This window comes from Anguilla anguilla, chromosome 6 (assembly GCF_013347855.1).
Source record: "Anguilla anguilla isolate fAngAng1 chromosome 6, fAngAng1.pri, whole genome shotgun sequence".
NCBI lineage: Eukaryota > Metazoa > Chordata > Actinopteri > Anguilliformes > Anguillidae > Anguilla > Anguilla anguilla.
The window spans coordinates 48,837,252-48,865,118 of NC_049206.1; the positions used below are offsets into that span (position 1 = coordinate 48,837,252).

Below are 27,867 nucleotides of genomic sequence, written 5' to 3' on the forward strand. Positions count from 1 at the left end.
AAAGCGCCGCACGGTTGACGCGTTTCCGACACTCGCCGACAGCGTCGCTCAGCATCGCCGGCTCCAGGGCTTCCCGCCGCTCTCTCCCTCAGCAGCGTGACGAATCACAGGGCTACTGATTAGAACGAGCGCTCCAGCGCGCCGCTAGGTCCCGCAGGCACTGCTAGCAGTTTGACGCTCCGGTGTAGGCCTACCTACTAGCAGCCTTCACAACCTTTCCTGTCGAGCGCAGAGACACCGTCACCGTAATCCGAAACGAGGCTGAATTAAGGGCCCTTTCGTAACTACGGTTACGGTGTGTCGCGGGCTTTACATCTGAGCGTGGCGGCGGCGGCGGAAGCATCAGGATTTGTGCGCGTCGCACTCCGAGGATGGAGCTGAGCCAGACACTAATGGCCTCTTATCAGCGGCTTCATCAGATCGCTCATTCAACGCCTTGTCATCATAAAGTCCCAACAGGCTCCCGACAGCCGCCCCGCTGCTGGATCACATGACATCTCACCCCCCCCGTCCCCGCTTGATGGAGAATCCGAAACGCGAGAGATAATAACGCGCGCATGACTATGCACTCCACACCGCCGTCTGAATCACACGGCGCGTAACTAATTGCGTTCATCGAGCGACGTGAACCAGCATATGGGCCTACATTACAGAACGACGGCGTGAAATGGCGGGTGTATCAAACAGAACATTTTAATACAACCCCAAATAAAAAAAATTGACAGATGTCAGAAACTTAAAATAATTGCACCTTCGTTCCTATGCATAGCTGCAGCCGCACTTGAGGTGAAGGACCAGCTTGTCCATGATGGCTGCCAGACCACTTCACTCCATATTAGATGCTAAGTACACCAATTAATGTGAGTCTAAGCGGTGAGTGCAACGGCGATAACCGGAAATTTCATGGAATTTTTATTTTATTTTTCACAGCGAGCGGCTCTCACGTCGAGCTCGAAATGAAGAAAGACGCGCGGTTCTCCGGGGGGGGGGGGGGGGGGGGGGGAGGTGCATCGGTGCGCGGGAGCGCCGCGCTCTGAAGCTCCAACGACGCGCGCCTCACGCCCGGGCTTACAAAGCGAGCGCTCTCCGAGGAGCAGCGCCGTCTGACTGACGGCTCTCATCGGTCCCCGCCGCGGGAAAAAAAGCTGAGACGCGGCGTTCGGAACAGCGGCGTCACGTGCTCCAGTCAAAGCTCTGACGTCACCCCCTACACCCACAGCCGCGATACCATGACAACACACTAGATATGCCTCTCTAATGCACTCCCCCCTTTGTGCATCGCATCCCATACATGTAGAATACGTTTTATAAACACTCTATAGTATCAACAATATAGGAAAAAAAGGTTATTTTTTAAAATGCCACAACAAAATGGCAGCACAAATAGATCAATGCAATGTGTGTGCATTTTGTATTACATGTACAAATAAAGAATGCAAATATGAATTAGGTGATTTATGTGTATACCCATTCGTGCATACATGTGTGTGTGTGATAGAGCATACTTTTAGAAGGGACTCATGACATTTTCCAAATAACTGAATTATTCCTAAGCAGCAACTGAGTGAGGCATATTGAGTTGGATTAGGTCTATAATAATACATTTTGCTCACATTCCACTGCTGTATGTCAGCTCAATTCCTCGATATTGTCTACAGAAGGAGCTCATTTATCTCCTTTGATTCTTTGAAAATGCCAGTCTGTCGTAGAGTAAAACATTTCCTCCAGCCACTCTGACATAAAATCAGATTCAATGGCTCATTACATTCAAGCTCCACTGGGCATTAATCATAGGGTTCTATGACTAATCTTCTTGTTCCAAAGACCCACTGGTAAAATGTGCACTCAAATGCAGAAAGATTTAATTGCATAGCCTATGTACAAAGCTTTAATGAAAACCAGTGAATGCACACTGTGTCCAGCACTTTTAACAATACTACACGGCGCAGCATAATTTTGTTTTAAATAAATTAACAAATCAGATACGGTTTTGCTGGTTATGGATATGCTTATTCACTGATATTAGCAATCTCATTAGAAAAACATTAACAGCTGTCTAATTTGTTCTGGATGACACATTCAGTTGTAATTGCAAATAAGCTTTACCTATTTTTCTGATGTGATTGTCTCGTATTTGTATGAGTACGCGCGTGTGTGTGTGCGTCTATGTTATTGCTGTCCCACACTATATGAACAATGGCGATGATTTTTAAATAAAGTCTTCTTACAAACCCATTTTGTAATTCAAGCATTTGGGACCAATACCTGTGATTTTGAAAATGCCTGACTTTTTGTAAGATTCCTATGTGTGCGAGAGACTGAAGTTTAAGTGTAGGCGTGTTGGGCCCTGCAGTTCGAGGCCATGTGTGGTTTGTTTGTGTACCCTTGGAGAAAGCGTAACCTCCAGCCGCCGCACGTTGTTTCCAACAGGGCTGCTTCCTCGAGTGAGGCGCGGAGAGCATTGTTATTATTTTTGCTGATAACCAGACAGGGCTTCCTCCCGCTACAAGTCAGCTGAGAGCTGGAGGCGGAGCCTTCATACAGCACACAATGGCGGTCAACGGGAAACGCGCGCACAATACATTACATTACATTACAGGCATTTGGCAGACGCTCTTATCCAGAGCGACATACAACAAACATATGAATGCAAAGTCAATGAGTATCCTTGTATAGTGACAAAGGTTTCAAATGAATTCACTTCAAGCATATTCATGATTTAATGTAGAAGAAGGCACTATACCAGAGGCATTAAGCATTAATTAAGCAGAGTAATTAAGCTTTTAGGTGATGCTTTGGCTGAAGCCAAGATCCCACGAAATTAACACATTGCCTTGTTACTGGTCCGTAAAAAAAAACTAGTCAGTCTTTTTGTCTAACATCACAAAGGATTCATTCACGGTGTGGAATCAGGCCATCAAAAATGTTCTGAAAATACTGAAAAGCTATCTTAACACACACATACTGAAGCACCAACATAAAAAACAGGGATAGGAAAAAAAACATTCCTTTTTTAAAAAATTTCTTTTTAGCAATAATTAATTTGGGTTCCTTCACAACAAACAGGGCCATGGAATTTTCTGTTGTAAAATCTATATGGAAACACCTGCAGGGCTAAAGCAATCTAGCCTGATACAGGGACTTGGAGTACTTATAGTCAATGAGTGAGTGAAATGAATTAAAGAAAATAAGGCTTTGATTAAATCCTCTTGCTACTATGTTTAATTTAACAAATTTTTATGTTGTAAATTTTTTGTAAGCAGGAAAAAAGAGGCCACATTGAACACATTTATCATAGCGAGCACTTAATTGACCACCCAATGAACATAATGGCCAATGACCAGACAAACATACAATGTCCATTTTGTGAATGCGAGTCTTTCCACATTCAAACGCATCAAAGAGGATGAACTTCAGTTGGCCTGTTAGTGGGTCCTAATATGGCGAAAATCTATACATTTTCAAAGAGCATAAATGTGAATGTTATATTCATATTTCCATGAGTGTTGGACTCCATGGTTAGCAACATACTGTATTGATATATTAATGACTGAAATCACAATGCAGCTGTCCTTCTAAACCTAAGGTAAAGGATTTTATGTTTATGGATCACAATGTTTGGTCAGAGACATGTATCAATGTTATGAACCATTAAAATGACGTGACTTCCAATAAAATGAACGAAAAGTAAGAAAATACATAAAAACAAACACATAAATAATTGGATCCAAATTCATGCTGAACTGCTACTGGACTGAGATAGAATGTATTAAAAGAAGTGTAGTGAACCTGATTTATTTTACATTGTCTATCATATATTCTTCATGGTGTGTGTTTCATTCACCTGCATTTCAGGTGTGCACTGTAATAGGGTGTAATAGAGAGTGGGCTCTCCAAGTCTTGGCCAATGCTTTAACACATTTGCTTCAACAGTTATACAGAAGGCAGAACAAACAAGAAACATACGGGACCCCCGGGGTACCATGTACAATTAGGAGAAAAGGATTCCTACCAGATGTCTTCAATTACTGTCAGGATGAGCACAGCTTTTATTGCAATTTTGGGAATTAAGTACTAACAACCAACGCGCTCGGAGTGGAGTAAAACTGCAGATATTAAACGAGGCCTTCGGGGAATAAAACACTAATAAAAAATAAATGAGAAAAAAACAATGATGGGGAAGTATCATTAAAGGCTAATGTATTCTTTTTAAAAAGTCTTCTATAAATGAGTACAGTAGACTGTAATTAACATGCTGGTCTGAAGACAAAGGTGGAGGTTTGAATGATTCTGGTACATCAGACTTTTCAAGGTGTCCCTGTCTTTTCTGTTCTCTTGACGTCTCGCTGTTTGTACGTATTGATTATTCTAAATAGTTAACCGGGCAGGTCACCCTGAGATGCCCTGTTGTCCCATCCAAGGAGGCGCCCGGGAGAGGATTGGGGGGCCATTTGTGTCCACCCGTCCACCCCAATCTCCAAGGCTTCTGTCCGTTCACTCTCCTGGTAGACTTTGACATTACTCAGGAACACCGGCGTTCACGCTGAATGATGACTTCACCATTTTGCTGACACAAGTTTTGTGGGAGAACATAATTGCAAAGTAATTCCCTACGGTGTTCAGCTCTTTTCGAGTGAACAGCTTGATACAAAAGAAAAGATTTTCATCACAATGTTCAGTGTCATATCTGTGAGACCAAGAAAATACGTCAGGAAAACAAAGAGAATAATTGAGCGTGAACCCTTCATCTTTCTGTGTATGCGCACACCTATAACCTTACCATTCTGCTACCCTAGAGGCAGAAGGCATGACCATGTGATCACTGTAATTCCAACGGATTCATTATCTTTCTCCAGGAGCGGCATTGTCTTTAATTTTATTTTCCGCATTTCTGCCTTTCCGTAAGGTAACTAATTTCTGCCTGTGGAGAAACAGCACAAAGCCGAACAAAGTAGCAACAGGCAGAGCAGAGCAATATCTAACCTGAATGTAAATTCAGCAATAGGGACGGTTTGGTGTGATTAAACTATGCAATTATCTTGCGTTGATGCTTACACAAACAGACGTTTGTTGGGAAATAATTGGCTCGAATGCTGAGAACACATGTAGGGAACACAACCAAAATGAGAACAAAGGTTCAGTATAACTATTGGAATTTTAACAGGTAAATAGCTGAGCTGATTGCATGGAGTTACTCATAGTGATAGCCCAATAAATGCTCTTTCTTGTAGTGCACCACACCAGGATAACATGTATACCAGTTGGTGGGGCATTCCCCACATCTATATAGCCCTGAGAGTTTGGAAATTTTGAAGGCTTCCAACAGAAATGACTGCAGACTTATAAATATCAATATCAACCTCTGTATCCTCTGACCAATATATGACTGCATATATATGTACTGCTGGGCACATATGTTCAGACAACGTGTTACCTACACATTAAACACACATTGTGCTGACATTACTGGAGCCCCACACACTGTTATACGCATTCGTTAATTCGTCAGCGATGTTGCCCTGCAACCTTCTGTCAGTTAAGCTCCTTACTCACCATTTTATGCAGTAATTCAAAGACAAACTTAAAAGTGCTTTTAACAAATCAGTGGCTTCTTATGGACTTCTGTGAAATCACATCACAACAACCACAACAACAACCTAACCAATCACACGACCTTACTCAATTGGCTTTAGATATTGTGGGGAGCAATGATATCACAACAAAAATGTAAAAATCACATACACATACAAAGCACATATTCTATATAAATGTGAAAACACGATTTCTAAAATCTTACTGCATACCAAATTATTGATATAAAAATTATGGCATGTTTAAACCAAACTTACACCAATATGATTCACAGGAAACAGAGAAGCCCTATTTCAAAGTAATTCCACATTTGGTTTCTGATTTTCATTAATTTATCTTGACCCTGCATTTCTTTGTTCTGCCATCTCAAGAGAATGCGGTCTTCATGTTTGTGATCAATGTGTGCAGTCTTGCCTAGCGTCAGCAGAAATTCTGTGTGATGAAACTCTGATAAAGTGCCTGTGGTATACATGGAAATGTTTTCAACTTATACACTGTTTAAACTAACAGCAAATCTTTAGCATTTCTTCCTCACCAAGCACGTTCAGTATATTTGTGCTTTATGAAAAGTGAATGAAAGTGAATTTTTTATACCACCAATGCACTGCATATTCATGTAGTACCAGTGCTACGTTTCTGCGTAGTAAGACTATTATATAAAATAAGAGATAATAAGGTAATAACAGAAAAACAATGAACAAAAATATGTATTTCAGTAATTGTCATTATTACACAAGATCTCTGATTCAGAAGCCACAATATTTTGTTAACGATAACAATAACATGAGTTATGGATGACTGGTCATTTGTACATAGCACTGTTTGAAATTACAAAATGTGTGTCATTGTTTGAACTTAAAGATATGTTTAATATACTGTATGTATATAGATAAAGATCAGTTTAATATATGTAGGCACTTACATAATATTGTAAGTCTCAGTATTGTATGTAATGTTTTAGGAATTAAGAAGTAATGTGAAGTATCAATCAAAAACATAGAAAAGCTTTACATATACTTTAGGGAGCATGCCACTTTGAAGTGCACAGGATGAAAGTCATAGTAATGTTGACGCACATTTAGACCCAGGGATTTTCCTCTTTGATATGACAGAATATTTGAAGAAACTATATAAGACACGAGATGGCAAGATTAAAAAACAGGTTCACATTAGGAACATAAATGGGTTCCTACTTTCACAAAATAATATAGGAAACTATGGGTAGCTGTGGTTAGGAACTGCGCATGTTACGTTTTTGGGAAATATATTGATGAATTTCTATTTTTATTGTAAGGTTTAGTTGATAATTTAGTGCATACTTTTGCTATTGATTGTTCTGTATGCAGATTAGATTAGAGGTTTTTATACACGTATGGAGAATATGTTCTCTATAGGTGAACAACTTGGCTTTTTTATGTTGAAAATATTTCGTCGATATTCTAGGACCAGCAACAAAGTGTTTTGCAATGAAAGTGAAAAGCGCGATAAAAGTGCGTGATTATGTGGCCGCAGCTCACAGTAAACGACGTCGAAGACCGAATTGGTTTTCATTTCATATTATCTGTTGAGACAAACTCAAAACCGTGATTGTCGTTTCAGTATTACTAATGCGCCAGTCCTGCATAGCTGTTTGAGAATGAAATAGCTAACATCACACAAAAGAAAAAAAAAAAACTGTACAACGGACGTCAGCCTCGCTGTGGGGCTTTCCAGTCGGGTATCTGCGGCCAGAGACACGGCGGTGACATCACTCTCCCTGCGTGCAAGGCGGGCCGTTGGCGCAGGAGATAAGTGAAACCGTCTGGCTTTTCGTGAGGCCAATGAGATGCTGACATTGATTGTGAGATCATGCACGTGGAGGTGTCAGTACTGTCTTTGTCGGGGGCCCCGGGGGCTCTTCAAGCTGAACATGCGACTTGTTCGCCGGACTGGACTGACTCAATCGTTTGTCCAAGCCTTCACCCTCAGCCGGGATGCAGTCACCCTCAGAGTCACCCAGTTTCCTTTTTTTTCACGACGTCCTAGACGTATTAGTAATACGAAGCGCATAAAAAAAAACCCCCAATTTTTTCAATTTCATTAACTAAGAGGGACTCTTGTAATAACAGTTCTGTAAAATTTCGGTCTGAGCTTCGGAAGCTTTTATCGCCATCGCGTGGGACCGAAACCGAAAAATCACTAAACAGCCCTGACAATGCACACGGCACGGAGAGGGCCGACTGACACCGCCTGGGCATGCTGATGAGTCAGAAGGGGAAATCGGAAAGTTCAAGGTAAAAGCTCAGCGGCGGTTGCAAAGTCAAGATATGCTATTGCCGGGGTTCATTAAGTCCAACTTAATCTGCAAATGGATTCACAGTCTTCTGGCCCCGGAAACAAATCAATAAGATCGTCTGCCTGCGGTTCGATCCCTAGGCGAGGGCGAAAACGGCACATCGTCAATTTTCTGACCGGTCTGCCTGGAGCTCTTTAAATATTCATGCGTGAGGACCGAGGTGGCCGAATCGCGCAGGACAACGGCATTGAATAACCGCGGGACGCGGGAAGACGTGCCTGTGCGGCTCGCAAATTAAAACCGGGGGGGGTTTCACAGGCCCGTAATTCCTGGGGCTGGGATCCTGATCCCGATCCTGGCCGGTCCGGTCCTGGGTTTAGCAATGGCCGTGCCTTTTAGACCTTGACCAATCCCCAGTGCCATAGGAGCAACGGTGCCTTGTTGTTGTCATGGAAGCCGGGAGGTGTGCGCCCCGTCGTTTTCTTGCTGACGCCGACTCGCTGGCCTCCTGGAGCTAAAAGCAGAGGTGTCCGCCTTCTCCTTTGTCCCCTGTACATGCATGCACGTGCACATACGCACGCGCAGGCACGTACACAAGCAGGTGCGCAAGCATTCATGCATGCGTCCACATATACGCTCACCCTCCCATCCCACTTACTGTCTGCACTCTAACGCTAACAAGATTATCCTCCCGTCGCGAGACGGAGCAGGAGGAAAACAGTGCCCTGCTCCATCTCGCAACGGCACCCTAGATCTTTCACTCCATAATTGCTGTTGGAGGCGAGAGGGCAACTGGGAGAAAACAGTAGCCTGCCCTGCAATAAGTGGAGCTGATGGCAACAAAGACATCAAACAAGACCCAGAAGCAGAGAGAATAAAGAGCTTCTAATTGCGTTTTCAGAGCAGATCAGCCTGAGATATATATCTACTGTATGCAATGAAAATTTCAGCTTTTGAATATTCATCATGTAAATGAATTCATTTAGGCAAACTCTCAAAGGTACAAAAGGAGAGAGATCAATGCCTGTAAGTGTTGGAACAAGGAACACCCAACTGCGAAAGCTGAAGAGATGCAAGGGGCCATGCTAACATTTGAACAATTTTTTAATGTATGTAATTAAATCAAAATAAAATGGAAAAACAATCTTTCTAGTGATCACAATAGGCAATACAATGTGAAAAACATACATTGCAGAATTCTGTTCAAAATGATGTCGTTTGCATTCTGATATGAAAGGTTGGCACCATAATATAATCTGATAATGCGATGCCTTCAAATGAACATCAGGCCAGGAGTCAGTGGCACATCTCAGCCAGCTTCTGTCATCACGGCGCTGTTATCTATGCCATGAAACCCGCAGGACTTGAAAGACTCTTGCGCGGAGAATGTGAGACTTTACGTGCGTTTTACGCTCATGGGATGAAAGGATCAGATCCACAATCGTGGCATTTTAGATCAGAGACACGTCAGAGCCCTTCATCCCGGACAGCCGTATAGCGGGGTATAGCGCTCGGCACGCAAATCAATACAGCAAACACGCTCCGGGGTCGCCATCTTGGTTCAACAAACAGGGAACATAATGCCATGCTCCATTAAGATCATCAAAGGAAAACGCTAACAAATTAAGCTGCAAAATGCACAGCGGCCTATGCAGGGAGATCTATGAGCGGCCTGGGTGATCCAGCCCTCACAGATGTGGTACTGATGTCTCTGAAACACACTGGGCTAATGCAAACATTCTCGCTTATATTACTGCAAATGTGACAATCGACACTTTAAAACGATGTGAGAAATGAAATAGACGCCTTCCAGTGAAGCTCAGTAGAGGAGAAACTAAGCAACACCACGCATGGTGTTCACTCAAAGCACTTGCAATTGCATGAACCTGGAGAAAGCGATGAGGATATATGCAAATCAGGTGCAACCTAAGCATTAACATTAAATGCAAAGGTGTGAATGCCAGCTCAGTGAAGTATGATTCCTCAAGGATTTTCACTTTTTTTCTCTCATAGGGTATTTGATGTTTCAAAAAATTCTACACAATGACTACACAATGCCTGCTTTGTTGTTACAGTTCTATATATACTGTCAGAACTGCCTCAGCAAAAACAAACAAACAAAAAAAAAACAAACAAAAAAAAAAAACAGATATTCTAAACCATATTTCTAGTGAACTGAGAATGAAAAAAAGTACTCACATCACTTCCTGTAATGAAACATAAGCTAGGTCGCTAACATTTGTTCTGTTCAAAGAATACAGATGAACGCAGCATTACCTCAAAATGATAGCTCAGCAGACAAAATCATTCTTCACTCTGTCTTCAACTCACTTCAACGCCGTGGCAATAAATTTCCAGTCACCAGTAGGGTACAAATTTAGTCTAACGGCAGCGCAGCAGGTATTCCACCAAAAAGACAACACAGCAGTATCGGGACCAGGAGCAGGAGCAGGAGCGTTTTCATATTTCACAGTGTACGAAGGAGTGACAGTGTGCTGGAGTATTTCGGGCCCCTGGCTGATAAAATGCAGCTTGCATGAATCATGACTTCCCACATTGTGGGTCAGAAACCAGAGTGAGTCATAGTAGCTTTTAATATGGTAACAGACGAGACATGTGACAGAAACACCAGGCTATCTATAGCGCTATCCTTTACCTCCAGCAGGGGTCTAAAATAAAAATAATACGGGACTCCGAGTTGTTATCATGTAAAGAGCTTGCTTCATTCATCAGCGTGCTTAAACTTCAGATAATCTGATGCTTCAGTCAGCTGTGGTGTACTTCACTTCAAATGATCATTGTTTCACATCACTTTTTCATACAGCATTATAAATGATAAGACGATGTTTCAGCTTGCTAAATGGACCATTGTAGAGAGAGGAAGAATTAAACAACAGTCTGTTACTTCTTAACATTTAAATGCCCGTCTGTTCCACGCGCTCTGGCAAAAGCTGTATGTAATATGTGACATTCGCACATTTCGCCCATGTAAGATGCACTTGTGGGTGCCCTTAAGCCACAAGGGTTAGCAACAGTGATTAGTCAGTCTCATGCCTAGAGTTACTTGATTACGGAGGTTTAATACAGCAAACCACAGCAGAGGGCATTATAACACAGTGTGCATGCTAATAGACATGTACTCTGGTATCTATGTATATTATACAGCATTGCAGTGTGGGTTTCTTCTAACTGTGCATCAACATTCAGGTATATCTCATTTTTGGCATTCTGACAGAAATGCTGTAATATATAGGAGTGGACCAAATGCATCCAAATCAACCTAGTGAGACGTAATGAGAAAATCATCTGGCTCAAATCTTGTGGTAGTCATTAACGTCTGGATAAGCACTGGAATCAGAATTCTCTAATTGAACTCTGATTGAACTACACTTAGTGATATTAAATATAAGATGCATAATCAAATGGTTTTTAATGCACATTTGGAAACATATTTTGAATACATAAGAAATAACACGCCATCATATGAGAGGAAAGACACCATATTATTACTAGGGAGACATGAAATATATGATTCTTATATTCTTATATGGTTTAGCACACATAAATATACAGTATATTTTCAGATATATAAGGGATCTAAGGGAGGGTAATTAACCTAATTAATTCACCTTCAATAAAACATACTCAATGTAGCGCCTACTTTGAGGAACATATTTATATATATTTAATTATATATTTGGTGTGTACAGGATGCATGTTCCATTACAGTACCAACTTTCAAAAACAAAATTGGAAAGAGGAACTGTCTTACACACATTATTTATTTATTTATTTTTGCTTTGCGGGGAGCTTTGCAAGATACATATTTCCCTTTTTTTACTTAAAGAGGAAACGACCTAATATAATATTTCTGCATCAGCTTCTCTGAGAATATAGACGGTATAATCCTATCCAGGGATAGAGAAGGATTCTCTACCTGGAGAACATTCCTCTCTCCTCTCCAATGGCTCAAAAACAGCTGGACTGATGGTCACTACAGACAAGCAAGTTTCATGAATGATGACCCTCTCTCGACTGACGGTCAATTCTCAGAGACCGCAAGTAGACTGCTCTCACAAACACGCAGACAAGCAACACCGAAACCCAAACAACCAAGTGATGCTCTGACTCCTGAAAGCAGCGAAGGAACGACTGATTATTTTGCCGTGTTCCGCCACCTGGAGGTCCTGTACCAACGTCCGCCTTGACGGCGTGCTCCGTAGCTAATTGGTGTCATGATTGGTCAGGCCGAAAGGCCCTTGTCAGGAACGGATTGGAGGCGGGATTAGCTGCTGCATTATTGATGGATTGCTGAGATGGGGGGAAGCTAGGGGAAGGAAGGAAGGAGGGGACCCACGCAACGCCCGAGATGCTATAAGCAAATAATATTAAACACAAACACGGAAGAACCTTTCTCAAATGTCAAATCACCAACAAGCGGAAAAACTGTCTTCACAGGAAAGAGGTGACACAGTCAGCCGCCTCCGTCGAGCCTCCCACCACTCTTTGCGCTAGGGCTCCTCGGGAGCACGCGTGAGTGCGTGGGAGCATGCGCGCGTGTGTGTGGGAGCGCGTGTGTGTGTGGGAGCGCGTGTGGCCGTTAGCGTGGAAGCAATGCCAACTCCGACTGCATTGTGGCTGGCTGAACGTCTATTTCAGCGCGAATAAGCACAGCTACCACCCCGCGCCGCGCGTTAGCGGCTAGCCTATTTAATATGTGCCAGCGGAGATCAAAGCAAACGGAGACGAACAAAGGAGCCTGATGCAGACCTTTGCGTTGACTCACTGTTACGCACGCGGCGTGTACATTTTTGACAAATCATCACTGCCCAAACTGCCGAAAGCAACACCAGAGCGTTGCCACGGAGATGCTGTAATCCTTGGTTGTAATTTCCCGCCTCATTAAGCTAACTCAGATTCTTTCTGTAGGAAAACTCTGGCATGACAAAATGTAATCATTTTCCTGGTTTCTGCATAGAATGTACAGTAGCACCCATTCATAAAAGAAGCACAATGATCTTCTCATTGATACACTTTGTACTTCTTATTACGCCTCTTTAAAATACAACCACCGCCTGCTGTTATTTTCGAACCTGAGACACTAGTTGTCTGACACTCACGGAACTCAAAAGATATATTTAGAATTATCTGACTCATATTCCGTATTTCAATAAACTTCTAAACTGGATTAATTCGAACACATGCACATATATTGTACAGTCATTGTTCTTCCAAAAACATGACTGTTAAGTTCTAATACTTAATCAAATATAATACATTTAACTGTACACTAAATAACCGGCTAGTTTATTTTGGCATTTGCTGAACTCGATAATCTGTATTTGTGAAGAAAAGAAAAAAACAAGTTTTCATTTTGTAAGTCAGTGCTAGAGAAGCATGTTGATTGAATCCAGGCCAATGATAAACATACGCTTGTGAGTCAAAGTTAAGGTCGTTAGTGAAGGTCATTGAATCCGGGCTAATGACTGGGACTGTGCTAAGCCGTAAAGGCTTGACTGAAACAGACAGGCAAACCGTGACCAGTGTCCTTGCTGTATATGGATATTGTAAGGGGAGCATCACCTTCACACATTCCCCCCTGTGAAGTGTTTCTGGCCCTCTGGCACAGGGCCAACAGAGCCACACCAGGTCACGCTTCAGCAGGAGAGAGCCTCAGTTCGACCTAGGTCAGCTATCCTCCGATGAACCGATGTCGCTAAAGCCGCAAAGTAAGGAGAGAGCCCGAAGACATGAGAAAAGAAACGGGAACTGAACTGTGGACACTGCACACAGTTTAGGGTCACGTGTATGTGAAAGGGGATTGGGATTGGTGCTAATGTATGAACAGGAGTGTTTCTACAAGGGAAGGGAAGGGAGTTTTTCAAACAAAAAGTGCATCTTTCCTCACCATTGCCATGACAACATTGTAAAATTTTAACATTACAGAAAGGCTCCATGCACGACTTTGGATAGTATGACAAAATAAAAAATAAGAAAATACTGCAAAGAAGGAAAAGAACAGTAGGTCATTAGTTTTCCGGTCCAGTGAACATGACTTATTTGAAGTCCTAACAGGCTTACAACAGCCCTAAGTGGTTTTACTTTGACAACCTGTAACACTAAGCATAATTCTCTGCAGAGACCACTACAGTCAGGAAGAGGTCAATAAGGCAGATATTCACACAATCGACTCTAGGTTTTTTCAGATTTTCCAAAGGTTGCCTGACAAACTGGAGGGCGCCATGTTAGAACCAGTAAACACACGTCACAAAATACACCATCAAGTCTCTGTGTGATATGACATGAACTGGTCCCCAACTTTGAGAGAGTTAAAAAACAACAACAACAAAAAAACTAAAGGTTATGGTCCAAATATGCGAGGGTATGACACACGCTGTGGTTGTGGTGGGTTTGAAGCAGGTTTGAACCCTTCGCGAGTCAAAAGCAGAAAAGAAACCAGTGCCTTCGGTCTGGCTTTTGCGTGAGAGACACAATGGAAATATTCTGAGGGAGGCAGCAGTACACTGCGCACTGCACTGTCAGTGGGTTTACCAGGTCACAAAGGGAGAAAAGTTCAACTGAAAAACTGAAAATACCAAGGGAGGCTGCAAACCACAAACGCCCCCTACGGACCAGCCCAAGGACAGGAGACCTGCCGGAGACGGAAAATCTACCCAAGCTCTGGCAAAAGTAAACCCTTTTTTGGTGCACGCCCGTTCACATTTTGCCGGTGGAACAAACTGTACGTGCAGACTGCCCTTTTGAGGACATGTTCGAGCAGCACCTCATATCACGCCTTTGTGGTTTCTGCTGTTGTGTGAAGTGGCGAATGTTTTTGCGTTCACGAAATTAAATCAAATTCCCGGAAGTATTCATTTTGCCTTGATCATAGCACTGGAATGTAAAGTGGCTTCTACAAATGTAAAACGTGCCGAAAACCACAAATTGCAATGGCACTGCTGGATATCAGACAATACACACCAATGCAATATTTTCTAAGCATGCATGGAAGACATGCCAAATGCAACAGAAATGTCATGGAGAGCAACCAAAAATTATTGCACTGAACTGTAGTGGTAATGCATTATGGATCAACCAGGTTGATTCTGAGGTTCAGCATTATGCCATAGTAGAGCAGGAAACCTCTTCAATAATTATCTAGTTGGATAAATAATGATATATGCAAAAATGTCAGTTATAAATAACGGTGTCTGCTAAGCAAATAAATAATAATAATAATGAATTGGTCTCAAATCAGATTCAAATCAAATGTGTTTGTGTTGCACACTTGACAAATAATTTGTCACAATACACTTCACAGTATATCCCATCCTAAATCCACACAAAACAAGCCAAAGACAACAGTGGCAAGGAAAACCTGTTACCTTTGGCTTGCACGCACAACATTTTTGGATACATATTAATTCATTCTAATTTCTCGTTATTTGGAAACAACAAGTATCACGGCTCCACATGCTGATTCAGAGTATCCTGGAGACGTCTACTTGTTTGTTTACGTTTAGTAGATGTAAAAAAAAAAAGAAAAGAAAAAGAAATTCCTGCATTTACAGAAATCAGTAAAATACCAACAGCAGCAGCCAAAGTCAGTCATTCCTCCCTTGCCTTGGTACAAAGCTTGTGAAAGTATTTAATTACAGTCTGGGATTTTCAATGACTCAGTGCTTCACTGAATACAGATCAGAATGAACTCCCATTCATTACTCTAATTACACTTCCCACCCAGCATTAGCTGCTGTAGGATTGGGAGTTCTGCTGCCTTGATGCTCAGAAAAGTATTAATGAGCGAAAATGAAACACTACAAATGACAAATTACATTTCAATACCTTTCCACCCTCACCAGAAATACCATGCCTTTGGAATTAATGTTTGTTTAAAAAAAAAAAAATCTTTATAGCAGATTTTTTTCTCTCTTATGTCTCACTTCCTGTTGATTGTTGAAAAGCTGTCTTATTTTTTCCCCTCGGTTCAAACAGAGCTTGGGAGGATGAAAACTATGCACATTAAAATGACTTATCATTCAAATTTTGACACATGATGCGTCACATACAGGGACCACAGTGGGGGCTTTGAAAGTTCAGAACATACATACGTACTGATGCAGCCAGATGCCTTTAACGGAGAACGATATGCAAAAATAAAAAAAACACCACATCTCCGAACACTACAGCTGCAGGGAAAGGGCATTGCTAGCAGATTTTAATCGTGAGCCCCTCCTGACTGGCCAGATAAATGGTGACAGAGAGACTAATGAAGTCACCGTACAGTGAGGCAACCCACTGCTGAACTCCAGCTCCTCTGTGCAGGCATCAGCTCCCCTCTGTTAAATTACAATCCATTTGCAGTGTACTACAAATCCGCAAAGTGCTGCCTACTTTCTTATAACTCAGAATTCATTTGCAGCATAGTGATTAGAATAAATGAAAACACATAAATGACTACTTTTTTTAGGATCATGGTGGACATTCATAAAAATATTTATGAAATACACGCACTGTATACACACACTGTTTATTAAATATTCTCCACACGACAGCCACCTGGAACAGGATCAGACTGATTTTTAGTGAAACTTGATATTTAAAAATTTTAATTCCAAAACCTGTTTTAAAAAGGCTGTCTTTTTTTTTTGGGGGGGGGGGGGGGGGTAGGTTAGGGGGGACTGAAATTGAGGCTTTTTAATATGATGGCAACGTGGTGAACATCATTTACGATATGCATAACAACCAGGGTAAAGCCAGGCAACTATAGTAAAAATTAACCGCAGCCAACATGTGCAAATGGAGATTTTGTACAAACCATTCTGCTGCAGTACCAGCCCTCCTCAGTATTATCACATGACATTGGCTCCATGGAACATTCCAGTCAGTGCCCCAGGTTTGGAATTTCCCTCTCAAAATCAGTCATAAAATGACACTGAACACAGGCCACTTTATACCACACAGATAAGTTCTTATTTTTACATTTTGGAAATAAGCACAGGATAAGAGTCCGTCTTTTGGCCCATTCTCATGATGGTAGTGTGCACTTCCTGGCATCAACAATCCTTTATTTTTGACTTACAGATAAAGACGAGTGCATCTTTTTTTTTTACCAGAAACCCCAATTTTTTCATTAGCATTCCTGATTTCTGACCTGTTGGGAAGGCTAAAACCCACAAATGTTGTTTAAATGCAGATCTACCCCTTATAGATCTTGACAGGAAAGGAAGGAGACTGCGACCGTTTAGACGGACCATCGCAGATGTGTCAGAAGGGGCGTGATTTTCCCCAGGGATTCAGAGACGAAAATGCTTTGAGTGCCCAGAGCCAGCACAATGGCCGACACATCCTAAGTGGTGCTGATCAAGAAAAAGCCTCCATTAGCGAGTGCGCACATCCAGCCCGGACACATTTGGAGCTGAAAGGGAGCTCGGGCAGAAATTACACCTTCAGTTATTGTCGCCAGGACCGGTTTCCGTTCAGTTCTTAGAAGGCACGTTTGCCGCAGCATCCAAATCATTTCACTCCTCTGGGTGGACAGAGCTCTTGTTCCCCGTGTAGAGCCGCTGGAACAGCCCCTCAGCAGTCCACCATCTCTAAATATAGCAGTCTTCCCTCTCGTTTTTTTCCCCCCCGCCCGACCAATGTCCAATCCCAGCCAATGACAACCACTCCCTCAAAATCCTCCCGACTCGGGACCAGAATAATTCACGTTTGTTTATTTACGGTTTAGCCCACATACGACGTCCCTCGTGCAAGCGGCTATTTTTAGCGGACTAATCCAGGAAAGGATTTATAATGGTCCAGACTTTGCAGATGTTGAGAAAACATAAATAAAGTCTGTTGAACTGTGACTGGGGTTTTTATCTAATCTCTCATTATTCGGACCCAGAATATCCCAGGATAAAATACAAACCTGTTGCATATTCTATATTCTGCATATACTGTTCAGGATTAAAAAGTTGGTTGGCATTGTATGTGATGCTGAACATTCTATTATCTGGTGAGTTGTGTGTGAATTATAAACCCATGTGGTAACAGATTAAAGGAGAAACATTTTGTATGGTTTCAAAATATCCCATCCTTAATGAAAAATTAGCTTTCAATTGAATTTGCACTTGAAATTATTTTACTGTTTGAGGACCAGCAGTTTTCTGTTCATAGAAAAACCAGACCATATAATGACCAATTAATCTTGATGGTCAGTTATTTTTTTGTTTCATTAGCATTTGTTGTAATCAATATTTAATAATTTGTGTCAGCAGTCTTTGTAGTCAATAAGGATTTCATTTAGCAGCAGGGGAAATGCTGATGTTTTTTGCCTAAGCAAACAAAATTTATGTACAGTGAGAAAAAAGACAGCACAAGGAGGAATTATTTTGTTTGATTTGAATAATCCCCTGTGAATTGGATACATGACATCACCTTAACTCAGCTTTTAGAACAAAAAAAACATGCTAATCTCATCTCTCTGCACCCCGTGTGTAATAAACCCTAAAGTCATGCTATTATTGGTTGAATAAACCTAAATAACAAGCAAGAAATCACACTAACAGCCAATGATCCTGTACTAAACTGGCCAAATAGAGGTGTAGGTGCAGTCAATTCAGGTCTATGGCAAGCATTTTCCTGGCTTGAATCACACCTGACTCAAAGGCCACCTTCCACTTACAAGTGACACTTATGAATGTAAATTTTATATTGTCTATCCATACTGTTTGCAGCTGTTTTTAAAATAGAATAGAATAGAACAATTTTATTTTTCCCAAAGGAACTTCAATTGTGGTGTCAATGGCAAAATGCTATATTTTAAGCTATCTTGACTAAACACTAATAAACAATGGAAACGAAAGCCAAGGACTGTGTTACTGCACATAGTACCACACAACATTTGACTTAATATTCATATCTTTTTAAATGTCCCTGGCAGTAATGTAATAAAGAAAAAGGACATATCCTTTCTGGCTGATCTGATTATGCAAGGCATGTACAAATGAAAATGCACCTGATTGGATGAAATGCTCACACTTACGCCCACTTTTACTACACTCTGGCCCTCTTTGGTCAGCCTTTAATAATGTCACAAAGTCAGCTGATCACCACCAATCTCTGAACAGGCTGAGGTGCCTATGCAGTGTACGCAAGCGGCTCAAACACACGGGTTCTGGCTTGTTGAGTTTTAATCGAATCTGCCTCCGTGTAAATGTCCCTTAGCATTAGAGCAAGAGAGGGAAAAAAGAGCACAAAATGTTGCCTGCTGTTACTACTTTAAAGCGGAGCAGCCATCACTCACCCATGGCACATTCACTCAGTCTCCCTCAGACTACGAAGCACAACAATAAAATTGCCCACCAATTGCGGTCTGAATTACACACGTAAGTCGCTGATAAGGACTGATGAAACGATAAAAGGGGTGATTTATTCGCTCGGTTTTGATAAATGGGGCACATTCCGCATGTCTGGGACGTCTGCGGAGCGGCCCGGAGGCCGTCCCTGCGGTCTGGGCCCGTTGCCGTGACCTCACGTTCGGCGCTAAGAGAGCCGCCGCGTTCGCTGACGTTCGGAAGACTTCCCGCAGGGAGGCCAGACGGAGAGCTTCGCTGTCAGCAGGTAAGGAAACGCGAGAGAAGAACAGGTTTGGCGCTCTCCCCTCTCACAGGTCTCCTCATGTGCCGAGCTCTCGCTCTTTCAGCGTTCTTCCAGCCTTAATTTGCTCCCAGAGCACAGATTCGAGCCTTTCGGCGCTCGACGACGTTGTACGTGACTCTCGGCACGCCACCTCAATTTAGTCGCAATGTACAAAATACTTTTCCCCAGGGAGCAATTCAGCTAATCCCGTTAATCGTGATTCTTTTACGGAGACAGTAATAACGAGTTATGAACACAGTGTGTGAGGTCTACCACTGCCCGTTACGAGGCTATTCCCCAACAAGGCACCCTCAGCCCACGCTCCTAAAAAAACGTTCTCTGGAAGTCCCCTCTGCGGTACGAAGAACAGGGAGCTCTTTTCACAACAAATTCCACGATTAGCTCAGCAATGTGCGGAGTAGCTGTAAAAAAAAAAAAAATAAATAAACAAAAAAAGATTCACGGAAGCACGAGAAAGCAGTTTAACGACCAACCATGCGCGTGAAACGTGAAAGGGTTCTGCTGACGGAAATTTGGTTGTGAACTATGTCTGATGTCACAGAATGCACTGATTCATTTCGACCTGTCAGTCATTGAAAATAGACTTCCTGGTGTGAGGAAGACAAATCCCAGAAAGATGCGCACGCCATCTTCTGAGCTATCGGGCCATCTACAGTAACAACAAGGTGAGGAGGGGTCTCTTCCTGGACTGGACATTGAAGAGTGGGCAGAGGGTCAGCTGGTGACCTCACTATAAGTTCTCTGTCAGGATAATAAATAACCCTTAAAATGTTTTTTTTTTTCATTTTTTTATTTTTTAAACTCGCACAGCTGTATAACACCTGCCACCAGTGTTTGGGTCTGAAGAAGCCATGAATCACAGAAGATCCAGTACGCTGCTATGGAATGAATCACACGGGACCAGTGTCTAAGTTCGTCTAAGGTGAGTCAGATAGTGTCAAACACATCCTTTGGTTGAGTTGCCTACGAAATCTTAATATCAAAAAAACAACACAAAGACACACCAGGGTTTTCCCACAAGCTCCCCCACTTTAGGTGAAATCCCGAGATTGTCATTTGTTAGATAAAAATAAATGCATCCTAAGCTCAAATTGGATGTAAATGAAAATGAATAATTACATTTTTCTTGCATGGTAATATGAGTTCAGTGGTCCCTGACCACATTAACAAAAATGCTTGAGTTTAAAGTAAGAGCATAACTCTACATATCTACTAATCTAACTAATATCTTTCCTCCCCTAGTCTCTCTCATCCCTAACCCTGAATATCATCAGCAGAAAAAAAACTGTGCTTTCTGATTACAGCTTCATAAACAAACTTCGACACCGGACCATGCCAACGACACTGCAGTCACACCCATCGACCTCGGTGAAGGGGACGATCTACAAACGAGCCAGTAAAGGGTTCTAATTCAAAGTGAAGTGCCATCAACAGCTTGCACATGACACATGCAGACACCTTCATCCGTGAGCTGCACTGAGCGGACTCCTTCCCTGTCTGAGTCATAATTTCACATACGTAGCTGTGAATGAATCAGACGATATTCCACAATGCCACTATCACACTTTCAGTTGTAGTGCATGAATGAGTTCCATTGCTTTTCCATGCTTTTTCTTCGATACAGTATTAACATAAAAAAATCCTATGTACATACATACATAAATACGATGATTTTTTTTCCCATTTCATTTTTACTGTGAACGTTCTTCCATTCAAGAAGGATTAGTTATTTCTCCATCACGCCTAAACGTGTTATAATAAAGGTGTTAGAATTCACAAATGTGAAATGTGAAATGTTTGAATTTCTAAACGAATTGATTGTAAAACCAGCAACCTTTTGCAGGCTACATTTAACATAACCTTAACCCTTAAGAGAAAGCGGCAAATTATGACAAATTACTTATTGTTTTAGTTTAAGCAAAAAAAACCCCATCCTATATTCTTTTTTTGTATTTCAGTCCTGTTCAATAATTGAATTGCCTTTAAAAGATGAAAGAGCAGTTTATTGTGGAGTGCTCACTGTGCCATTGAGAAGCTTAGGAATAGCACATCACATCAAAGCTTCTCCGGTTGCAATCCAAATCCCCCACTCAAATGGGTGGTATGGGCAGGGTTCTATGGATACACAAGCAAGGCGTGGCTTTAAATGATTGCTTGTGATTATCAATCCACTGTTTCTTGAGACAGCTGCCCCCTGGAGAGGTTTCTTAATATCCTTGTGAGTGAAAGCACCAATTCACTGCATCCATTCCATCATGAGGCAGGGTCCAGAGACCTAAACCAAGAGACACTTAAGTCCAAATCTTCACTTGAATGTAAGCCATGAATGCGCAATAAATGTGAACATTTTACTTACGTTTTTAATTTAATTCCATTGTTTATTATAAACAGCCGTATGGGGTATCTAAATCCAAGGGAAAAAAAATAACTGTATTGTCATGTGATTTCTAAAACGTTAAATATGGTTGTGAATGTGAGGTCGTTTATGTTTTTGAAATGGGTCTGGAAAACCAGAGCTTTGGGGCAAATAAGGTTTACACTCTAATTCGTTCACCATGATTACAAATCTGTTTGCCTGAATCTACTCCATTTGGGTTTATTATGAAAAGCTTTATAGGGTCTTTCAATCCAAGAGAAAATATGTTGAACAGTAAAACAATTTTATGAAGTCTTTGATTTGTTTAATAATATAAATACAGATGTTGTGATTGTGTTTATGTTCCTGAAATTGCTCTGGAAACACAGAACACAAGATAGCATTTACACTCATACTTATGATTACAGATCCGTTTGTGACAAATTGGCTTGACAGAGGAATAAAACCACACTAAATCAGTGGTTATTATTTAAAATGTTTATTTTCCTTTTTGAAAACAGCAGTGTGATAGAAACTGAACGCTAAAAAATGGCATGCTAAGATAATTTATCGCTGACTGTTTTTGTATTGGATTCAGAATAAATTATTCAATAAAAAAAAGCCTGGTTTTGAGATCAGATCACTACTTGGCTCTTATTTTGTCTTTAGCGAGGAAAAGCATATCATTAAAATAGCATGGCATGCAGAAGAATAAGTAACTATGGAAATACTGTTATTTTCAAGGTGCTTTGGTATAGAGGTTTATTCACAACATGAGGAAAACAACTATTAGTAAAAAAAAATACCACTACACACACGCACGCACACGCACGCCCACACACGCCCACACACGGTGCTGCCAGCGGTAAGGGTGTAGGATTGGTGAGCTCTGCTAGCATGAAGACTAACTATATGCAATACTGCTGTTCCACTCCTGCCGTTTCCAACCGAACAATGTGGCTTAGCACAATTAAAGAAAACGGGAAACGTTTGCCACGACGATGTTTGACGCTTAGCCGTCAATTCTGAAAGGAGGAAGAACCACCCTTAACAGTTCATTGTTGCCTTTTGAGTCTCTGTGGATATGGAGCAATTCGCCAATTCTCCAGTGACCACTACACCCGCACTGTTGTTTGAAGTGCGGTCAACTTAGTCATGCTATTCAACGCATACCAGCCAAAGAATTTTAAAAAATAAAAATCCAGAGACATGAAAAAGGTCTTTTGTTTGGGTGCTGAGGGAATCCGTCAACTGTGAGTGCAAAGATCTTTTTTCCTCTTTTTTTTTTTAACAGCCATCCAAAAAAGAGACGCTTTCTTGGAAGGCAAATACCTCATGATGGAAGAGAAATTCCTGAAATAGTCCAAGCTAAACACACTGCACATACTTCTGCTAGATTTATTTGTTAAATCCAGATGTCTTTGTCTCACGCTTCTTGACAGTGGTTTGTCACTTTTTCTCCCCCTCTACGGTATAATATTCCAGCTGATAAAGAACAGACCTGCTGAAAGTTTAATTGAGGTTTGAGAAAGGGCAATTCTCCTACCAAAGAGATTATAATATGAAGGTGATTTAAATTTGTATGCTATATATCAAGCAAATTCCATATCTGTTATACTCTTTTCTTTCTATGGAATCCCCTTCTACTATAAATATTGATTTATACTCCTGACCTAGAGGATGGTATAGGTTTAATGTAACAGTACTTGCGTCATATATAAATCTGGTAATGGAGAAAACACACAGGTTTTACCCAAGTGGGGGTTGGGTAGGAGGATGTGGGGGTGGTGAGGGGGGGGGGAGGGTTACGCATATGTTCGTCAGACCATGGGATTATCTGAGGCTACAGAAAGATAGAGGGGTTTAACTCCGCTACCCTTAGTAGCCACAAACTCTCACCTTAAGGAAAAGGGCACAGCTACAGCCTCGGGTCCTTTACAACCCTGAAATAAAATCTTACGCAAGAAGCAAAGAGCGCTCTCTTAAAAGTAAAGAAGAAATAAACAAATAAAACATTCCATGGTCAATGAATAAATCGTGAGTCATTTCTATTACACCTCCCTCCCCCTCCCCCTCCTCCTCATTCTCTCACTAGTGCCTTCTCAGCCTTGGGGATAGGAAGGCCTCCCCAGGGATGAAGTCAGTGTTTATTCACCGGCGTAACAATGCGCGGCCCCTCGCGAGAGGAGCGGCGGCCATCAATGCCTGCCTTTCTCCGTCGGGGCCGCTGTTTGCTCAGCACGGCCACGGGGACAATGGCGCCCCTGGTTCCCCTCGCCAGATATTGATGTCATTCGCCTCACCCCCCCCCCCCCTTCGCCCCTGCCATTGATTAGGCTGAGATCAGCCCCGAACCCGCGATGCCATCACACCGGACCTCGTCTCCGTCTCGGACCCGTGTGCAGTTTATGCTAATACGCCCCCCCCCCGGCCTCGGTTTGCTCCGTTCGTTACTCCGAGCCGCTACGCTAACGCCGCAGAAACGCTGCAGTTGAGTAATCCTCTGTTATCCATTAAAGCATTTTCGTGCTTAAATACATGCTAAGTTGAGCAGAGCCAGTGTATCCGCGCGTGCAAGTTTTTGTGCAACGCCCTTGGCCTGCTGCTGTATGAACCACACTAGCCGATTTCACACATAGAACAGGGGACATTGCTATATTAACTTTTCTGGAGATCCAGTGGCTTTTCTCCTTCACACAACCAAGAGCTGTTCAATATTTTATGGGGTCGATATCATTAACACATGATGGTGCCAGTAATTGTATAAACAAGCAGCTGTCAAAGAGCTATGGAAGTAGGACAATCATAACAGCTAATGTCCTGCCATATTTTAATGTCCACATACACCAACATGAACTTTACAAACTCTAAAACTATATAATATAGATGTGATGGTGACAATGTGCACATATCTAGTCATTAAGGTAGCCTATCATTTATTGGCGTAGCCTATGTGCTCTGTGTAAAGACATAGCTTGATGAATGTCCCGGTGAAACAATTTGTTTTACGTGCTAGGTCTGGTAATGTCACAGCTCTGTTTACACCGACGTCGAAACCGAACATTTTTGCAAATGTCACTGGGGTCTTGGGCCGGTACCCTTTCCCAGAATGCCGTCTCTGGCGCTCATTCACGTACGGCTCCTTAAACGGTGAAGTTCTGGAACTTTGCCGGCTAGGGCTGCACGTGTGAAACGGCTGCCGACTCCCACTCCTCTGGGACGCATTGCAGGGGCTGGCAGAAGCCGCGGACACGTTGCTGCGAAATCGGTACGGGAGACTGAATGAGGCCGGGCTCTGGTTTCCGCTCGTGCGCGCTGTGGCCCCTTGTGACAGAGTCACAGGGAGTACGGCTCCGTCTCTCTGCTGAAAGTGTGTCAAGGTGATTGGGCAAGGCCAGCTTCCCCCTCCTGCCTTGAGTGACACCAATTCCTCTCCCGCCCCGTTTGTGATCTTCCACGTATCCGTCAGTTAATCGGGAGCTGGCGCCTTCATTAAGTATAAAGAGAATCCTTTTGCAAAGACTCAGATTAGAATAATGACCCCGATGTAAAAAGATTCCTGTTGAACCTGGCAGATGATGCTATCAGCATTGTCAGCGCAACATGAATACAGTAGAAGTCTTTAAGATGGTGTCATACCACTCTGCTAACAAATTAATCATCGAGAAAGAAATGAACCTCATGTGCCAAATGTCTTATGGGTGGAAAATCTGAATCACACACACAGTAACATTTATTATTTAAAAAAATGAAAGTGGAAATGTGGGTAGTGGTTTTCCCTCACTGTTTCCACAGAGGAAAATCTGCAGGGCTTGTATCACAATAACTTCATTACATCTGAAAATGTACTTAAAACATGCATTTAGGAAATTTACCACATTCCTCACGAGGGCAACTGATTCATTCATCCTGTGCAGTAAATGTTTTGTCTGAAAACAAGAGAACATTTTCAACTTATTTTGTATAAGTATAGATATGTGGAGGTGGACGTAACGACAGCAGATGCCACTGAGCTCTGTGCACGCGCATTCAACAAGGATTGTTTTGCAATAGGCTGCCACAATTCATTGGGGAAAAGTTCAGTAAAAATCTGAATCAATTTTTGAATCAGAATCTATTTCTCCTATGAGCTATTTCCTGGTCTCCTCTCATCTAAATAGATGAGGAGAGCCATGAAGAACAGACGGATATGAGCAGGAAAATTTCCTGTTCCGCTGCATCTGTGCTTGCAAGGATTAACATGAAAATTCAAATAAAGCACACGAAGTTGCTCTCATCTTTCAAACCACCGATGAAACGAAGCACTAAAGCGAGCCTTCACGGGGTTAACATTCTGGAGACGGTCTTAAAACATCCTTTTGATGTCCACAAACGTGTTTTTTTTTTTTTAATCAACCGCTTTCAGAACATGACTCCGCGTTGCATCACTCCCGTCTAAATAAACACCTGACGGCTTTTCGGTTGTTGTTTGTGTTTTTCTGATTGTGAAGCAGACAAAAAAAAAAAAAAAAAAAAGGAAAAACTCCGGGCGAGCGACACGGCGAAGCCTGCGTCAGCGGCGGCACAAGAGGGTGCGCGTCTCACACACGAGCCCGGGCGCCGCGACCGTGACGCCGGTTTCGGCTGCCACCTCGCACCGCCGGCTCCAGGGACTCGCGACCGAGAGGCTCTTTCCCGCCCCGACGGAAATGAAATCCGCCGCAAATCTATAAAGACAGACAGTACTGTCAAGACGCTGTAACGCTCCATGATTCATTTGCAAATTATTGGCGCTCTCAGATATTGCAGTTGTTTAAAAAAAAAAAAAAAACAACAAAAAAAAACATTGATTTCAGTGCAATTTTCAGCCCCAAAATGGGAAATATGTTGCAATATGTTCCATTTATGTTCGGGTTTGAGCTCTAGTTTCCCGTGTTTCCTGGGGAAAGAATCTGACAATGGGGTGAGCCCGCTTCACGGCCATTTTCCATTTCAGTACAAATGGTTTCCAGTGCAAGGGTGGGTCTTTTATGCACATTTCATTTGGAGTAAAAAAAAAAAAAAAAAGACATTATATTATATTCTTGAATGTTGGCCCGTTTCTAGTATTGTATCAATTGTATCCAGTCTCAAAGGTGCCACTGATGTGTAAGAATGAGGAGGAACATGCACTCAAATTCACCCAAGGGCAAAAGTATGCAACCATTTTATGATCTGTAACGTTGGCACTGGCATCATTTCATTCAGGAGACAGGTTGTTCTGGACTCTGCTTCTCTTGCCCAGGCTAGGGTTTCACAGACGGTTGGGTGTGCCTTCAGCACAACTAGTCCTTCTGCGTCTGGTCACACTATCTGTTATTCCAAAAATAAACTTGGCGTGTCCTCACAAACACGTGTGGGAACCCCCAACAGAAGACAAAGGTGAGCGTGGACTGTATTAATGACGGAAAACAAATAGGAAAGTGGATACAGTGTTCTGAGAGTGCTTCTCACTCACTGTGTGAAACCTGAGGTGTCTGCACGAGGATTGTGAACACCGAAATGTGCAAATAGATTTTTGCTTTTTTCTGATTTGAAAAACAGGTTAATTGCTGCTCTGCAGTCGGCCATTTTGGAAAAGGTGAGCGCGCTCATAAACCCGGTGTGGTTTGCAGCTTTTACATGTGATCGAACTGTCACACATTCTGTCTAAATATACAACGCGGCTGGCAAATGATTCCGAGCATTGAGGATCTTCAGTCTAGCAGGCTGTCACCACGTGCAAGAACCTGTCCTGCCTGATTTTATCTCTCATTATTCGGGGAATCAAATCATAATAAAAATGTTCCGTTTTATTGGTTCTGTTTGTTTCCAGGAGGGGGTTGGGAGGGAAGGAAGAGAGTCGCAAGGGCAGTTTAACTGAAAAAGCAGCCTCTTCTTTCTTCTGCTCCTTGGTGAGCACAATGCGAAAAGACTGGTCTTTTCACCTCGGTGGAAACAGATGTCAAACAGGAACTGTGTTTTAACGTCTTCTCTG

General features: G+C 42.2%; 1 protein-coding gene across 3 annotated transcripts in view; it reads right to left on the reverse strand.

Annotated features, from left to right (window-relative positions):
• Positions 1–27,867, reverse strand: part of bach2b (BTB and CNC homology 1, basic leucine zipper transcription factor 2b) — an 84,924-nt gene that overhangs the window by 27,816 nt on the left and 29,241 nt on the right. Inside the window, exon 1 of one of the 3 annotated variants that reach the window (XM_035423468.1) lies at positions 10,145–10,369. The exons of the other annotated variants lie outside the window; for them this stretch is intronic. The gene's annotated coding sequence lies outside the window, so the exon portion shown is untranslated. Of the gene's footprint in view, positions 1–10,144; positions 10,370–27,867 lie in introns of those variants that run through there. 3 annotated transcript variants of the gene reach the window in all.